Consider the following 16,284-nt stretch of genomic DNA (forward strand, 5'->3'; position numbering starts at 1 on the left):
AGTTGGGAGACCACCATTTATTAAGAAAGAAGATTACAGAACAAATAGAAAATTACTTCTGACATATGTATAAAGTAACAACTAAATAAGCAAACAAATAGTAATTACGGGAAAAAAGTAAATAATTCCAGAAATACCAATGTATAACAGTTATTAGTGCAACTTAATAGGAATTAATGAAATGTATACATTAAGATAATTTTCTTTTAAATGAATGAACAGTTAGAATCTTATCCAGAAAACTTTGTAACGAGCTTACCCAAGGAGAGCGATACAGATCATGTTTGTTGGCCATTACTCAGTATATAAAATGTAAGTAATGCAAATATTTACTTTTGATTTTGTTTTAGCTGCTGATAGCAAGCCAGATGTTACAACAGCTGCTATATGACCTACCCACCCACCCAAAGGCTTAAGTGAAAGATCACATTGTGGGAACCTGGTAAATATTTGCTTTGATTCATGATCAATAGACCTAATTGGCTAACTCAATGTTGTACCCAATTTAATCTCCCGGGACTAAGATTCTTTTTGTATTGTAGTTGCATGATAATGTAGCATTTAAATGACATGGAAATACCTGGAACAAAACGTTTTCATTCCCAAAGGGTTTGAATTGGGTACAACATTGAGTTAGCTGATTAGGTCTGTTTTTCTTCTATGCTCCAACACCGAACATTCATTTCCGTTGTTATCCGTTCTTGATATTCCACCTTCACCATTAATCCAAACCACTCATCGTCACATTTCTAATTATTCATTCACATGATTTCACGCCATCCATTACAACTGATTATAATTATTAATCAGTAATTACCACACCCTGTTCATCATGATTCACAGCCAAATCATTATGACTTACCTATATATGTCCTTTTCATATTCATGCATATTTATTTACTTATAATTATTCTCTTCCTTGTCGCCTATTTCATACATATCAATTGCGTCTATTCGTCTTTAATTGCTAATATCATCCATTCCTATCCATTTCATGCATATTCGTTATTTCTGTCTATTTTAGGCATATTCATTAATTTTCATAAATACAATCGATTTTTTGTACATTTATAGATTCCAGTCCATTTCATACATTTTCATCAATTGCAGTTTTTTTCGTGCATATTCATTGATTCCAGTTCATTTCATGCATATTTTCAAATTCCAGTCCATTCATGCATATTCATCGATTCATGCATATTTAAAATTCCACTCCAATTCATGCATAGTTATAATTTCCAGTCCATTTCATGCATATTCATTGATTTCGTGAATATTTATAAATCCCAGTCCATTTCATGCATATTCATCGATTTCATGAATATTTATAATTTCCAGTCCATTTCATGCATATTCATTGATTTCATGCACATTTATAAATCCCAGTTCATTTCATGCATATTCATCGATTTCATGAATATTTATAATTTCGAGTCCATTTCATGCATATTCATTGATTTCATGCACATTTATAAATCCCAGTTCATTTCATGCATATTCATCGATTTCATGAATATTTATAATTTCGAGTCCATTTCATGCATATTCATTGATTTCATGCACATTTATAAATCCCAGTTCATGTCATGCATATTCATCGATTTCATGAATATTTATAATTTCCAGTCTAGTTCATGCATATTCATAAATTCCAGTCCATTCATGCATATTCATTGATTTCATGAATATTTAGAAATCCCAGTCCATTTCATGCATATTCATTGATTTCGTGAATATTTATAAATCCCAGTTCATTTCATGCATATTCATCGATTTCATGAATATTTATAATTTCGCGTCCATTTCATGCATATTCATTGATTTCATGCACATTTATAAATCCCAGTTCATTTCATGCATATTCATCGATTTCATGAATATTTACAATTTCCAGTCTAGTTCATGCATATTTATAAATTCCAGTCCATTTCATGCATATTCATTGATTTCATGAATATTTATAATTTCCAGTCTAGTTCATGCATATTCATAAATTTCATGAATATTTATAAACCCCAGTCCATTCATGCATATTCATCGATTTCATGAATATTTATAAATCCCAGTCCATTCATGCATATTCATCGATTTCATGAATATTTATAATTTCCAGTCCATTTCATACATATTCATCGATTTCATGAATATGAAATGGAATTTATAAATATTCATGAATTTATAAATATTCATGAAATGAACTGGGATTTATAAATATGCATGAATTGACCTGGAATTTATAAATATTCATGAAACCGATGAATATGTATGAAATGGACTGGGATTCATAAATATGCATGAATCGATGAATATGGATGAAATGGACTGAGATTTATAAATATGCATGAAATCAATGAATATGCATGAATTGAACATTTCATGCATATTCATCGATTTCATGCATATTTATAAATTCCAGTCCATTTCTCATGCATATTTATAAATCCCAGTCTATTTCATACATATTCATCGATTTCATGCATATTTATGAATCCCAGTCCATTTCATACATATTCACCTGTTTCATGAATATTTATAAATTCCAGTCCATTTCATGCATATTCACCGTTTTATAAACTCCAATACATTCCAGTCTATTTCATGCATATTCATCAATTACATGTGTATTTATAAATCCCTGTCCATTTAAAGGATATATTCTTTTTCCACAAGATTTTTCCCCAACACAAAAAACACAACTCTGTCCCACTATATGCATTTTAATGTCAAATGTAAAATGTACAGGACTCTTCCTAACTTCACACAGAAATGAAGTATTTATACAGTGTATTGGAAAGCTACTTATGGAAGAAAAATTATTTTATTCTGAAAACACTCCCGCCTTAAATACTAACAATAAAATCGAGAAGAAAATGTCTTGCTTTGAAACGGTGATTATTAAAAACAAAACCTATAGAAATGCGTTTTCAATAAGCTCTCCTTTACCTATCAATGATAATAAGTAATGTTCTTACAACACATGAATTGATTTCACAGAAATGCAGTCTGAATAACTCTAAAAGCTGAGGAGATAAGTGAAGTTTTATTTTTTTATTTGTTCAGGCAAAGTTGGACAGTACATCAGTTGGCAGATAAACAGCAACAACGTAGTTTGTAGCATGACCTAAAAATACAAAGGCACATTTTAAAATTAACCAACTAAAAGACCTAAACGTAAACACTACATCTAACTAACAATGGTGTTTATTTCTGAAATTGTAAAGATATTACCGCCCATTATGAAGGATTGAGGCAAAACGTAACTTTTTCTCTTGTTTGAAGCACAATTCGGTTACTGCAAAATTGTTATGTGCAGAAATACATACTAGAGATGCTCAGCGATTTTGATGCGTCACAATATCAACTCATACAAATATTTACTTGATGTTTGCACTTTACTTAGACAACAAAATGTACATCAAAAACATTATTATTACGACTATATGGAGAAGTGCTGAATATCAATCAATCAATCAATCAATCATTTATTTTAACACGTTACGTCAAAGAGCTATAAAACTCGTTCAAAATATGAACGTGTATAAATAAAATCTATAATAATTACAGCCATATAATACAATTCAATATTAAAAACAACAAAAAGCCGCATACTAAAAACGTGACTTTGAAAACGCTAAAACTCGATCTAAAAGCAGTTAAAAGCTACAATTGTACACTATAAGTCACGTTCTAAAAAACTGCAATCCTTCTGAAGTCACTAAAATCACTTGAAAGACGCACATGAGAAGGCAAACTGTTCCATAACTTAGTTAATGAATATAAGACAAACTCTCAAATTTGCAGGTAATTTGTTGGTTATTTTCTACTGCAGGGGCTGTTAATCTCCTACGGAAGGAATGGACTTCACAGCATCCACAACTTTAAAATTAGATTATCTAAATGCAATAAGCAAAAATCGGAAGTAAGTGTGCTTACCAATGAGGGAGGAGACCCCAGCACACCCAGACATTTTGTACAGTGGGCAAGTGCAAAGGGAGGAATCTGGAATATAGTTCATTCGAGGCTCCATATGCAAGATGAGACAATGCTGCAATGCAAAATACAAAAAGGTGAACTTTGAAAACAATTGACCATAGCAAAGCAAGATTTCAATCTAAACGTTTAAATTCTAACATCTAGTTTAAAAAAGTAAATAAAGAGAAGATAAGTCTAAAAATCCTAAAGAGATACTGAACTATCAAATTAAAGTTATAAGAAAAATAAACAGTTTGACAAAAGAGTGCGCACATAAATTGTTTTGAAAAACAAAACAACTTGATTCACCAAAACACCTCTTTCAAAGTAATACAGTTGCATACTTGTTCTTATGAGTTAACATCACATTTCTCCTTCTTCTACAAAGCATTGCTTCAAGCCCGAGTGGACAAAAAATGACAATTTTGAAGGAACATTCATTAATTTTCGTGTGTATCCATCCATACGTATCCATGTCTTGCATATTCATCACTTATCACGCATAATTATCGATTCTTCTCATTTCATGCATATTCATCAATGAATATGCATGAAATAAGGAGAATATTCACCAGTTCTTGCCATTTTCATGCATTTCAATTAATCCTTTTCATTTACACACATTTACCATTTTTATAAAACGTTTTGAAGCATGTCATGTATGTTGAAAGTCAGAAGACTTTTAATTTTAACCGACTGAACATCAAACGATTGACATGAATAGTGAAGAACGGTATTAGGGATATCAATGAATTACTGCTATTGCTAGAGATTTGAACTAATTTAGGCAGCGACAATTTTGATGCAAACCTGATTGTTCAGGAAGTTTGTGTAAACTTTATCCAGCTCGAGTGACATCACCACCAGACCCTTCTTGATGTCTTTCTGAAGTTGCTGCAGAGAAGTCTAAAAGAAATTGGTGTCGTAATCACTGAGTCCCTCATTGTGCTGTTCTGAGTAGTGTCCTTTCCCATTGTTCCCACCTCGACGTCAAAAGTCTTTTGGATCTGCCAGATTCAAGTAGTATGGGAAGATTTGAATTTTGTTCAATAAAATTTCTCAGTGTTGTGGTAGTTTGTTGTTTCCGTTGGCAAGCGTATTTGCACTTCCATCTAAAATGGACCTAGAATATATGTTCCCAGGTTGAATCCATTTTTAACTAGGTTAATCTGGTGATCCTCATTTTACCAACGTTGAATATGCACTCAGATGAATTGAAAAAACTTTTTTGGAGCCTAAATTAAGCCTAGAGAAAAATTAGGATTAGTTTTGGTTGTTATACAAGGATATCAACTGACTTATAATAGAAAAGTAAACAATCAAAAGAACTGTGTTGGGTTGAGCATGTTCGTCCTTGTGGTGTCGTCGTGAAGACACAGGACTTGAGATCTGGAAGGTTCGAGTTCGAGTACCGATAAGTGCATAGTACAGTTCTTTGTTCCCTTATTGTGTTGTGTTGTTGAGGCTGAAAGGATAAGTGTATGAATACAGAAACCGGTAAGATGATACGAAACACTAAGAAGATGCGTAAGACAGGGCTTGAGGGAAGGTATAGTTTTGGTTGGTTGATGGTTGCTTTAAACTAGGTAGAGTGCATATTCAACCTAGGTACAAACCGATTCAACCTGAGCCCGGATTTGACCAACACGTACACTGGCTGAGAATTCCAAAAAATCATTTAACATTGAATGAAGCATAAAAGGTCTGAAAATAAGACATGATGGTCATTTTTAAAAAGGGGAAAGAAATATCTACCTACCCCTTGGTGATTACTAATGATGGAAGCATTGCCCAGACAACAATGCGAAGCTCCTAAAAATTGTTTAAAAAAATACACTTTTTTTGGTAATTACCAACCTTGATGACTTTTAAGGGAGAATTAAATTGGTCCACTTGTTGTCCAAGTACTGTAGTCAAGGAATTAATTCGTCCAATGGCATCAGTCTGAAAATGAATGTTACCATAAAAAACATTGCCGTTTTATGAAACAGTTGTGTACATCCAATCCTTCAAAATAACACAGTTTGCTGTAAGAACTCAAACTAGTTCGAGCATCCTTATAAATATCATTGTTACCAAGCAAAAGTATACTGATAGAAAATGAAAATTTTAAAGGGATTAAAGTGAAGCGTATCCGTTAAAATACCCTCTCTTGTTAAAGGAATGTTCAAAAGCCTACAATTGACTCTCCTTAGTAACAATTACACACTTTTCAAAAACGGGCTAAAGCTTGGAGCATTTTTTAGAATATAGGCTTCACTTTTAAGCCTAATGGCTTGGTAAACGGAAAAATTGATACAATTTATGTTCTCACCTGAACTTGTAACCATCGTTAGCGGTTATCCCAAGCATCAGTAACTCGTCCTCCATATGTGATCCGAAAACCAGTTCATCCCATGCAAGTAATATCTCGCTTAGTGTGTGATCTGCTATTACTGAAAAATATCAAATAAAATTGTAAAACAGTCTTAAAGCTTGTCCAACTTTCTCCAGTTCATTCCATACAGCAAGCAGTCAGAGTTTTGCCTTTTTCGCAAGACCGTGATCCTCGTGACGTTTTTCACATGTTCCACTCACGCACCTTGCAAGGATTGCGTTCTTCCTTGACAGGCAAAGAGGAAAAATAGATTGATAGCATTCTCACGTTGCCATGTTAAAACAACGCATCTACAACATTCAAGAACCCATTGTTACCCTCATAGGAACAGTAACAAATTATCACTGAGAGCCCTCAACCCCAAATGCCCCAGGTAGATATAAGTTATGGGAAGAGGCGATCCCCGGAGGCAAACATGGCAACTTGCTGGACCTCGCTGCAGGGAGGTGGGAGGGTCGTACATGCGACGTTCCTTTAAAGTCAATGAGAGGAATAAGCAGTATAAAACAAGCCTATTTATACCAAAATGCTAATAAATTATGGAAATACGACAGATGCACGGAATCGTCCAACTTAATTCGCAAGGGGATAAGGGGCGTTTGTACATAATGGTTCCCAGTGATTATCTTCTCCTCCAATGTATTTCCAACAAGAAACTTTCCCCACCACCCAAAGCAAAATAAAAATGCAACTAGTAGAAAACTGCAACAAATGTTAATTTTTGGGGGTTGGGTGCACTTTAAGATGGCTGAAACCAGTTTCAACAATTTTAAGGGAAGGATTGACCATACAACACTGTTCCTTGCCATGGAAATGTTATGGTATCACATGGAACATGGCGTTATGCGTTACCATAGCAACCAACGAGCCATCCAAATACACCCTTTATTGTCTTCAAGCGCTCCCATGAAAAACAAACTCGGTGATTTCCAAGTTTTGTTGCTGTGAAGTGATTTTCAAGCAAGGCGAAATCCTCTAAGGAGTTGATAAAATTTTCTGGAATGGGTTGAGAGCCACTTTAACAATTCCCAACTGTGAAGATAGCTGTGAATCCGCATGAAAGAATTTTTTTAACTTTTCAGAGAGTTTCATCCTAGCTTGGTAATCACTTCCCAGCAATAAAAACTGGGATTCACCAAATTCATTTTTTAGATCTAAGCGCTTACAGACAAGAAATACCATGTATTTAGATAGCTCTTTTGTTGCTATGGTAACCTATTACGTCATGTTTCTAATGGAACTTGTTAAAAAATTATTGGTGTTTTATATGGTACCATAATATTGCCTTTACATGAAAAAGTTGTGCAGATCCAATAAATCTAAATAGTACAGTTTCTTGAAACTGCTGAACTGGTTTGAGCCTCCTTAATTAAGGCTGGTTTTCAGTAGCGATGGAGTTGGAGTCGTAAGAGCGCTCATGACCTAGCGAAAATCAAAGATCTGAGTCTTAAGCAGAGTCGTAACCTTGACGGAATCGGAGTCGGAAGAATCAGAATGTTCCCATTTTCTTCCGACTCCGCTTATGACTCCGTCGCTTATGATCCAGTGAAAACTAGATTGTCAGAGTCGGAGGAAGAAGCGGAAGAATAAACCAATCACAATGCTCGCTTCCAAGCATTGTGATTGGTTGGTTTTTCCGCTTCTGCCTCCGACTCTGACAATCTAGTTTTCACTGGATCATAAGTGACAGAGTCACAAGCGGAGTTGGAAGAAAATGGGAACATTCTGATTCTTCCGACTCTGATTCCGTCAAGCTAAAAATATACAAATCTACACAGTAATATTGTGAAATGCGAGCTTAAAAGCAATAAGAGATTCAGAAGTTGATATGTTAGCAGGCAGCATATTCCAGTAGTGATATGTGGAACAATTCCTTGAAGAGTCTTATGCGTAGTGATTATATAGCATGTTCTGAACACGAGAAGATTCAAGATTCCCAGACCCAAATTGCTGGTTGTCAAGTAAAGATAAACAGCTACATGAAACTTAACCCTCACCACAATTAAACTAACGCTAAGGGTTTCACTGGGTTCATGAGAAAACAAGAAAGCGTTGAAATAAATAGAATAAAAAGAACAATGGCAAAAATTGTTGTTATCTTGGTGACAATCGAAAAGAAGCTAACAGTAAAAAACGAGCAATTAGAAAAGAAAACAATTCGACGTGTCCAGTGTCATCTCTGCCCTGATAAACGACAGAGGCAAAAGATTTGCATCCCAACACCAACCCTGTGGCCCATTGACTTTGTCAATTTTAGCAGTCAGTACTCCCTCACCTGGAAAGCAATGTTTGCGTTGTTATGCACTCCAAATATCTCTGGCTCCTCGTGAACCAATTGGTAGACTGTCAATATGATCCCTCTACCCTCGGAGTCCATCATTTCCAGGAGGAAATACATACCTAGAGACACCATACAAGAAGGGTTAACCGCAAATTACGTTTAACCTACCCGTACTATTTTCCAATACCAGGAAGAAAGTTCTCACTGTACCTTCTGGGAGATTGTTATAAACATCAGGATGCTTCGTTGTAGTGATGATTTTGTTCCAAAATGGTTGCCATGTAAATTTATTTTGCTGCATTCAAGCAGCTCTTGTTACCTTGTCACAGTCAATTAACATTACTTAATTCTGAGCTATAGTATATACATGTACGTAAGAGGCAGATTAGGACTGGTTTTCTAGCTCAAGCCACATTTGGAGACCATTTCTTCCATTAGAATTAGTCTGTAATCGTACGAGGTGACAATAATTTTTACAATAAAATTCGCTTGAAATTTTTAAAGAAAACGTTTTTGCCACAAAGTTAATTTAAGAAACACTTATTTTCACTTTCTAATACAAACCACTTCTTGAAAGAAATTTACAACTACGGTTTAAAGTTACCCATGCAAGGGGTGGGGATTCCCTTATAATGGCTCACACCAGTTTCAACACGCAATTTCAAGGAAACGTCTAATTGGAACGATTAACTCAATCACACTGTTTTGCGTAAAAAAATGTTATGGTATCATGCGAGACACTAATAATTGGTTCGCTAGATGATCTCATTAAGCAATTGATAGTTTTCATATGGTACCATGACAAACATTGCCATTTTGTGAAACAGTTGTGTACAACAATAACTAACCAATCGTTAAAAATTGGCCACTTTCAAATAATTATATACCATAATACTCTTTGTTTGCCCTCCAAAATTTTGCTTATGCATTGTTTCCAGTTTCTCTTGGGACTTGCAACGGTCCCAAGAGAAAATAAACACAATGCTTATGAAAAATTTTGGATGGCAAACAAAGAGAATTATGGTAGTTTTGAAAGTGGCCTAAAGTGCAGTTTGTTCACAGAATTCAAACCACTTCTTGAGCATCCTTAATACCATTTCTACAAAGCCAAAGTATACCGATAGAATTTTGAAAATTTCAAAGGGCCTAATGGATTACAGAGACACGTATCCCTTAAAACAACCTATCTAGCTAGAGAAATTTTCAAAGCCTACCATTGATTCTCCTTAGTAACAATTACACACTTTTCATAAGCTGGTCGAGAAAGCTTTTTTAGAATATGGGCTTCCATCACCTCAACATTTGAACTTTTCCACTTTATTTATTCTCTGAAATCATCCAAAATAGATTCTGTGCTTTTAGAACCTTTTGATTGAAAATTCACTTTTTTATTTGATTTGAGAGAGGTCACACAAGCCGAGCATTGAAGGGGATAGGGTTCAATACTGGGTTGACGTCATAGACTGCTTTGCAATGGGAGAGTTTTTTTGCAAAGTAATTTGTGACGTCAGTCTGGTATCAAACCCATTCTCCTTCATTGCTCGGTTATTGATAAAAGTATGACCACTTTTCCCGTCTTTCAAAGCCAATAAATAACTGATTTCAATCAAAAGGTTCTAAAGTCAACAAACGCAAAATAAATGAAGCCGAACAGGTTGCTGAGGTCAAAGGCACTTTAAGCCAAAGAGCTTGGTAAATGGAAAAATTGATACAATAAATTTATATTCTCACCTGGTCTCGAATTCTTGTAACCATCTTCGAGAATCTCGGGCAAGAAGAATCTTCCAAGAATGGTCGCCAGGCACCGCTGATCCCAACTAACAGTAACTCGTCCTCCATATGTGACCTGTGAAAAACAAACAAATAATAAACATCTGAAAAACCCTGAGTTCCAGTTCTTAACCATGCAAGTAATATCTCACTTGCTGCATGATCTGCTATCACTGAAAAATATCAAATAAAGTTGTACAAAAGTGTTAAACCTTGTCCAACTTTCTTGAGTTCATTGAAAGGTGAATTACAAAGAGTGTTTCTCAATCAATTTGTGGTCTTGCCCCAGCACAGTCACAAATGGACTTATTTTTAGAGACACTTCATGTGTGACAACAAACCAAGGGCCACCACTTTAACCAATTAGCAGAAGCCAATGTCACGTGTGACTGCTTCTGCCATGTTTTTTCAGGGACATAACAACTGGTTTTCGCGGGAAAGGGTATTCTAAAAATAGACTCATTTGTGACTGTGCTGGGGAGCCCACCCATGCCATTAAGAACTCTCTTATCAAATGCACTCTTGGTTCTTTACATACTCTTGTCTCGCACCCTGCGAGGATTGCGTTCTTACTTGACTGTCAAAGAGGAAAATAAATAACTGACAGCATTCTCGTAATGCTATGACCTTCTTAAACGTCTTCTCCCCAACAATGCATTTACGATATTAAAAAAAAAAAGGTTTCCCCATCCAAAGCAAAATGAAAATGGAACTAGTGGAAAAATGCACCAAACATTAAATTTTTTGGGTTAGGTGCACTTTAAAATGCACTAAACTCAAAAAAATCTTTTTCATCTACAATATTAATCTCCATTCCACAAGCAAACTTGTTTTACAATTCCTACCTCAAAATTTGGCTTTTTATCTGCCGGGCAAAACATGCAAAGTTATCAAAACCAGGCCCTAGTTTTTTCAAAAGGTGGATAACGCTATCCACTGGATAAGTCACTATCCATTGGATAGCGAAATTGGTTTTGCTATGACTTTATCCACTGGTTAGTGATTTATCCGGCGGATAGTGCATAAGCCATCGTTTGAACAACTGGGCCCAGCAGTTTGGAATCTGACCCATGACCGTGTTGTTAGAGGCATGGGTCTAGTCTCGATTTTACATCACAAACTGCTTTGCAATGCAAAATTTCTTTAAAAACAGGAGTCAGTTGTTCAAATGACAGATAGTGTTATCCGCCGGATAAATCACTATCCAGTGGATAACTGGATAAGCGAAACCAATTGCACTATCCAATGGATAGTGACAGAAACCCATAAGAGTTGAAACGTGTAACGGCCCCTTGTGTGCTTGGAAACAAGCTTCTGAATATTCAATTTGCTAAGTACCATATTTGGAACAACAAGAGCAAGGGGTTTCCAAATATGGTACTTAGCACTGAAACGTTCAACCAATCAGTTCGCACTCAATATTCGGAAGCTGTGAAAGCGCGTTACACGTTTCAACCCTTATAGGTTTCTGATAGTGATTTATCTGGTGGATAGCGTTATCTACCTTTCGAACAACTGGGGCCAGGAATGCAAAGAATAAAGCCATGCCTCTCACATCAAATTTGGCTGTACACATTACCAACTACGGTTTAAGGTTACCCATGCAAGGAGTGGGGATTCCCATAGAATGCTCACACCAGTTTCAACATGCAATTTCAAGGAAACGTCTAATTGGAACAATTAACTCAACCACACTGTTTTGCGTAACAAAATGTTATGGTATCATGCGACATACTAATAATTGGTTAACCAGGTGATCTCATTAAGCAACTGATGCTTTTCATATGGTACCATGACAAACACTGCCATTTGGAGAAACAGTTGTGTACAATCAATCGTTCAAAATAGGCCACTTTCAAAAATACCGTAATATTCTTTGTTTGCCCAAAACTTTGCTTGAGCATTGTTTCCAGTTTCACAGAGAAAATAAAAACAATGCTTATGAAAAATTTTGGATGGAAAACAAAGAGTATTATAGTATCTTGATATCAGCAGGCACGTCAGAAATTTAAAGAAAACGACAAAACTTTTGAAATTACAAGACATGTTTTGACAGAAACTTCTGTCATCTTCAGTTGATTAATGTACAAAGCGTTAAGTTAAATTTATAAGTCGGAAAAAGCGCTAATTTTGCCAGTAACAATGGAATGTACATAAAACGTGACAATGTGAGAATTAAAAGGATAGTTTTAGATTTACGTGATGCAGTTGTTGATTAAGAGAAGGTTGTTCTTTTTCCGACTTATAAATTCAACTTAACGCTTTGTACATTAATCAACTCAAGATGACAAAAGTTTCTGTCAAAACATGTCTTGTAATTTCAAAAGTTTTGTCGTTTTCTTTAGTATTATAGTAGTTTTGAAAGTGGCCTAATGTACAGCTTGTTCACAGAATTCAAAATAGTTTGACCATCCTTAATATCATTTGCCACAAAGCAAACTATACCGATAGAATTTTTACAATTTAAAAGGGCCTAATGGATAACAGAGACACATGTCCTTTAAAATACACTCTCTTGTTAAGAAAATTTTCAAAAGCCAACAAATTATCCCAGTTAGTAACAATTACACACTTTTCATAAGCTGGCTAAGGCTTTTTTTAGAATATGGGCTTCAGTTACCTCAGCAAACTTTTCCACTTTATTTATTCTCCAAAATCATCTCAATATACATTTTGTGCTTTTAGAACCTAGTGATTGAAAAGTCACTTTTTCATTTCCTTTGAGGGTGGTCCCACTTTGATTCATAGCCGAGCATTGAAGGAGAATGGGTTCAATACCGGGTTGACGTCACAGACCGCTTTGCATTGGGAGAGTTTTTTGAAAACAGTGATGCAAAGTAATTTGTGACGTCAACCTGGTATCCAACCCATTTCCTTTCATTGCTTGTTTATGTATCAAAGTGTGACCACTTTTCCTGTTTTTCAAAGCGAATGAAAAGTGAATTCAATCAAAAGGTTCTAAAGACAACACAATGGAGAATAAATAAAGTGGACAAGGTAAATCAAAAAATTGATACCATTTATATTCCCACCTGGTCTAGAAAACGTCAAGAATCTTGGGCAAGAAGAATCTTTCAAGGATGGTCGTCAGGCACCGCTGATCCCATATGGTTCCTGGTCCCTGGTCCTCCATATGTGATCTGTGGAAAAGAAACAAATAATAAACATGCGAAAACCCCTGAGTTCCAGTTCTTAACCATGCAAGTGATATTGTGCTTAGTGTGTGATCTCCTATTACTCAAACATATCAAATAAAGTCGTAAAACAGTGTTAAGGCTTGTCCAACTTTCTTGAGTTCATTCAAGGGTGAATTAGAAAAGAGTGTTCCTCAATCAGCACAGTCACAAATGGACTTATTTTTAGATGCACTTTATGTGCAAAAACAAACAAAGGGCCACCACTTTAACCAATCAGCAGAAGTCATGTCATGTGTGACTGCTTCTGCCATGTGTTTTCTAGGGTATTCAAAAAATACTCATTTGTGACTGTGCTGGAGAGCCCACCCATGCTACAAGAACACTCTTATCTAATTCACTCTTGTTTCATGACATAGTACAAGCAGTCACAGTTTCGTTTTTCTTGTCTCACAACAATAATGCGATCCTTGCAACGTTATTTCGTGTTCCATGCACATACCTTGCAAAGATCACATTCTTACTTGACTGTCAAAAAGGAAAATAAAACTGACAGCATTCTCGTGATGCCATGACCTTCTTTAAATGGTGGCTTATGACAGTTTTCCGAAGGAAAAAATCAAGACTTTGAAATCTGTGAAATTAAGGCAAGAGGATGTCTCTTCTGAAGTGTTAGTCACTACAATTGCGGTAAAATGTAATTTTACCTAACAAATAAATGCAAATCAGGGGAAAATGTTAAATATAGTGACCGAGCTCCTGGAGGGGGACTGGAGACTAGCCATTTCAAAGGCTTTTTCCTCAAAAACTAGCTGTACAACCCCTCCTTAAAATTTCAGGATTTCCTTAGCGAGAAAAAATAATCATGTACAGAAATAAATGGTTAAATCTGTCAGACAGGTTTGGTTTCATATTGTTCACTAATTCCTGAAATTTTACCTCTGGTCGTACGACTATTTTTGAGAAAAAGGCCTTGGAAATGTCTAGTTTCTAGTCCCCTCTCCAGAAGCTTGGTCACTATATTTAGCACTTTCCCCTAATTTGTATTTATTTGTTAAGTAAAGTTACAATTATTTCACAGATTTAAAAATCTTGATCATTTCCTTCGCAAAACCGGAGTAAGCCACCTTAAACGTCTTCTCCCCAACAACGCATCTGCGATAAATTTCTTTGGGTTAGGTGCACTTTAAAGTGTACCCTATCTCAAATATTTTTTGGCTAAAATATTAATCTCTCTTCTTCAAGCACACTTGTTTTACAATTCTTCACTCAAAATTTCCCTTTTTATCTGCCAGGCAAGACGTGCAAAGTTATCAAAACTAGCAGTAATTTGGACCCACAACTATGTTGCGAGAGGCATGGGTCCATTCTCGATTTTACGTCACAAACTGCTTTGCAATGGAAAATTTCTTTAAACACAGGAATGCAAAGCCTTTTGTGATGTAAAATCGAGAATAGACCCATATCTTCACATCACAGTCGTGGGTCCAAATTAATGCTAGTTCTGCCAAGTTTATGTGGCTTACAGTACAGTACAGAGAAAGCAAAAGTCTGGGTAACAATGGTATCATATGTTTGCTTTAGATGGGGAAATTTATATTAGAAATGAAACATTTTAAAGTTTAGGTGCACTTTAAGATGGCTCAAACCAGTTTCAACAATTTTAAAGGAAAGGTCTTAATTAATTACAGCTGTAGAAGGATGTAACCTAAAACACAGTTCCACGTATCAGAAATGTTACGGTATCATATGAAGCACCAATAATTATTACAGCTAAAAAGACGTTTTTTGCACGGCGTTATGCATTTGTCTTCAAATGCTTCCATCAAACACAAACTTGGTAACTCCCAGTCCTGCTGCTGGGAAGTTATTAACAGGCAAGGTTAAATCCGCCAGAAAGTTACTAAAATTTTCTTGAGTGGGTTGAGGGCCACCTTAAAATTTCTCAACTGTGAAGGTAGCTGTGAATCTGCTCCAGATAATTTTTTTAACTTTGCAGACTTTAATCTTAATTAGCTTAATAATCACTTTCCAGCAGTAAAAATTAGGAGTCAACAAATATATTTTTTAGATCTAAGTGCTTACAACAAGAAATAGGGTTTATTTGGATGGCTCGTTTGTTGCTATGGCAACCAAATAGGTCATGTTTCTAACGTGTCTTGTTGAGCATTTATTGGTGTTTTATGTGGTACCATAGTATTGCTGTTACATGGAACAGTTGTGTAGATCCAATCAATCTAAATAGTAGTGGTTTGAGCACTGCTAAAGGTGTGTTTCATGACAGCAAAATTGGGACTGAACAGATAAAAAAATTTCTGATAACTTATGAAAAGAAACAGTTACTTTTTATGCATTCCATGAAGGAATCATGGATGTGTTATGGAGCAGATAACACTCACTGTTTCTTAGCAAAACAATAGTGAATCCATTCTGTTCTGCTTTTGCTTTTGCAATCTCCTCAAGAATAGTTGCAACTGCCATTTTAGAGATCAAACCTTTTTACCAGGCCAGTGATAAACGGATTCTTTCCTTCTGCTAAGAACATCTTTAAATTGCCCAGAGCACTCCCTCAATCCAAGTCGTTGAACTCATACTGTTTAATGGACATTAAACGAACAACAGATCAGTACCAGCATGACAATCATTCTGGGGCAAAAAATTGTACTTACTTAATAAATTAATTGTAATTAATGGTGATAATAATGATAATGATAATGATAAGAGCCATTATAATTACAGTAATAATTAAT

General features: G+C 35.4%; 1 long non-coding RNA gene across 4 annotated transcripts in view; it reads right to left on the reverse strand.

Moving 5' to 3' along the window:
* Positions 1-2,701: 2,701 nt before the first annotated feature.
* LOC138049331 (uncharacterized) overlaps positions 2,702-16,284 on the reverse strand; it is a 50,203-nt gene continuing 36,620 nt past the window's right edge. For 2 of the 4 annotated variants that reach the window (XR_011132362.1, XR_011132363.1), the window contains 9 exons: positions 15,934-16,127; positions 13,433-13,540; positions 10,362-10,476; positions 8,625-8,749; positions 6,287-6,407; positions 5,830-5,916; positions 4,783-4,979; positions 3,934-4,045; positions 2,702-3,121 (listed from right to left, as the gene is read on the reverse strand). This is a non-coding gene — a long non-coding RNA (uncharacterized lncRNA). The remainder of the gene's footprint in view (positions 3,122-3,933; positions 4,046-4,782; positions 4,980-5,829; positions 5,917-6,286; positions 6,408-8,624; positions 8,750-10,361; positions 10,477-13,432; positions 13,541-15,933; positions 16,128-16,284) is intronic. The other 2 variants (XR_011132364.1, XR_011132365.1) reach the window with 1 other exon arrangement.

The sequence above is a fragment of the Montipora capricornis genome, chromosome 5 (genome assembly GCF_036669925.1).
Source record: "Montipora capricornis isolate CH-2021 chromosome 5, ASM3666992v2, whole genome shotgun sequence".
NCBI lineage: Eukaryota > Metazoa > Cnidaria > Anthozoa > Scleractinia > Acroporidae > Montipora > Montipora capricornis.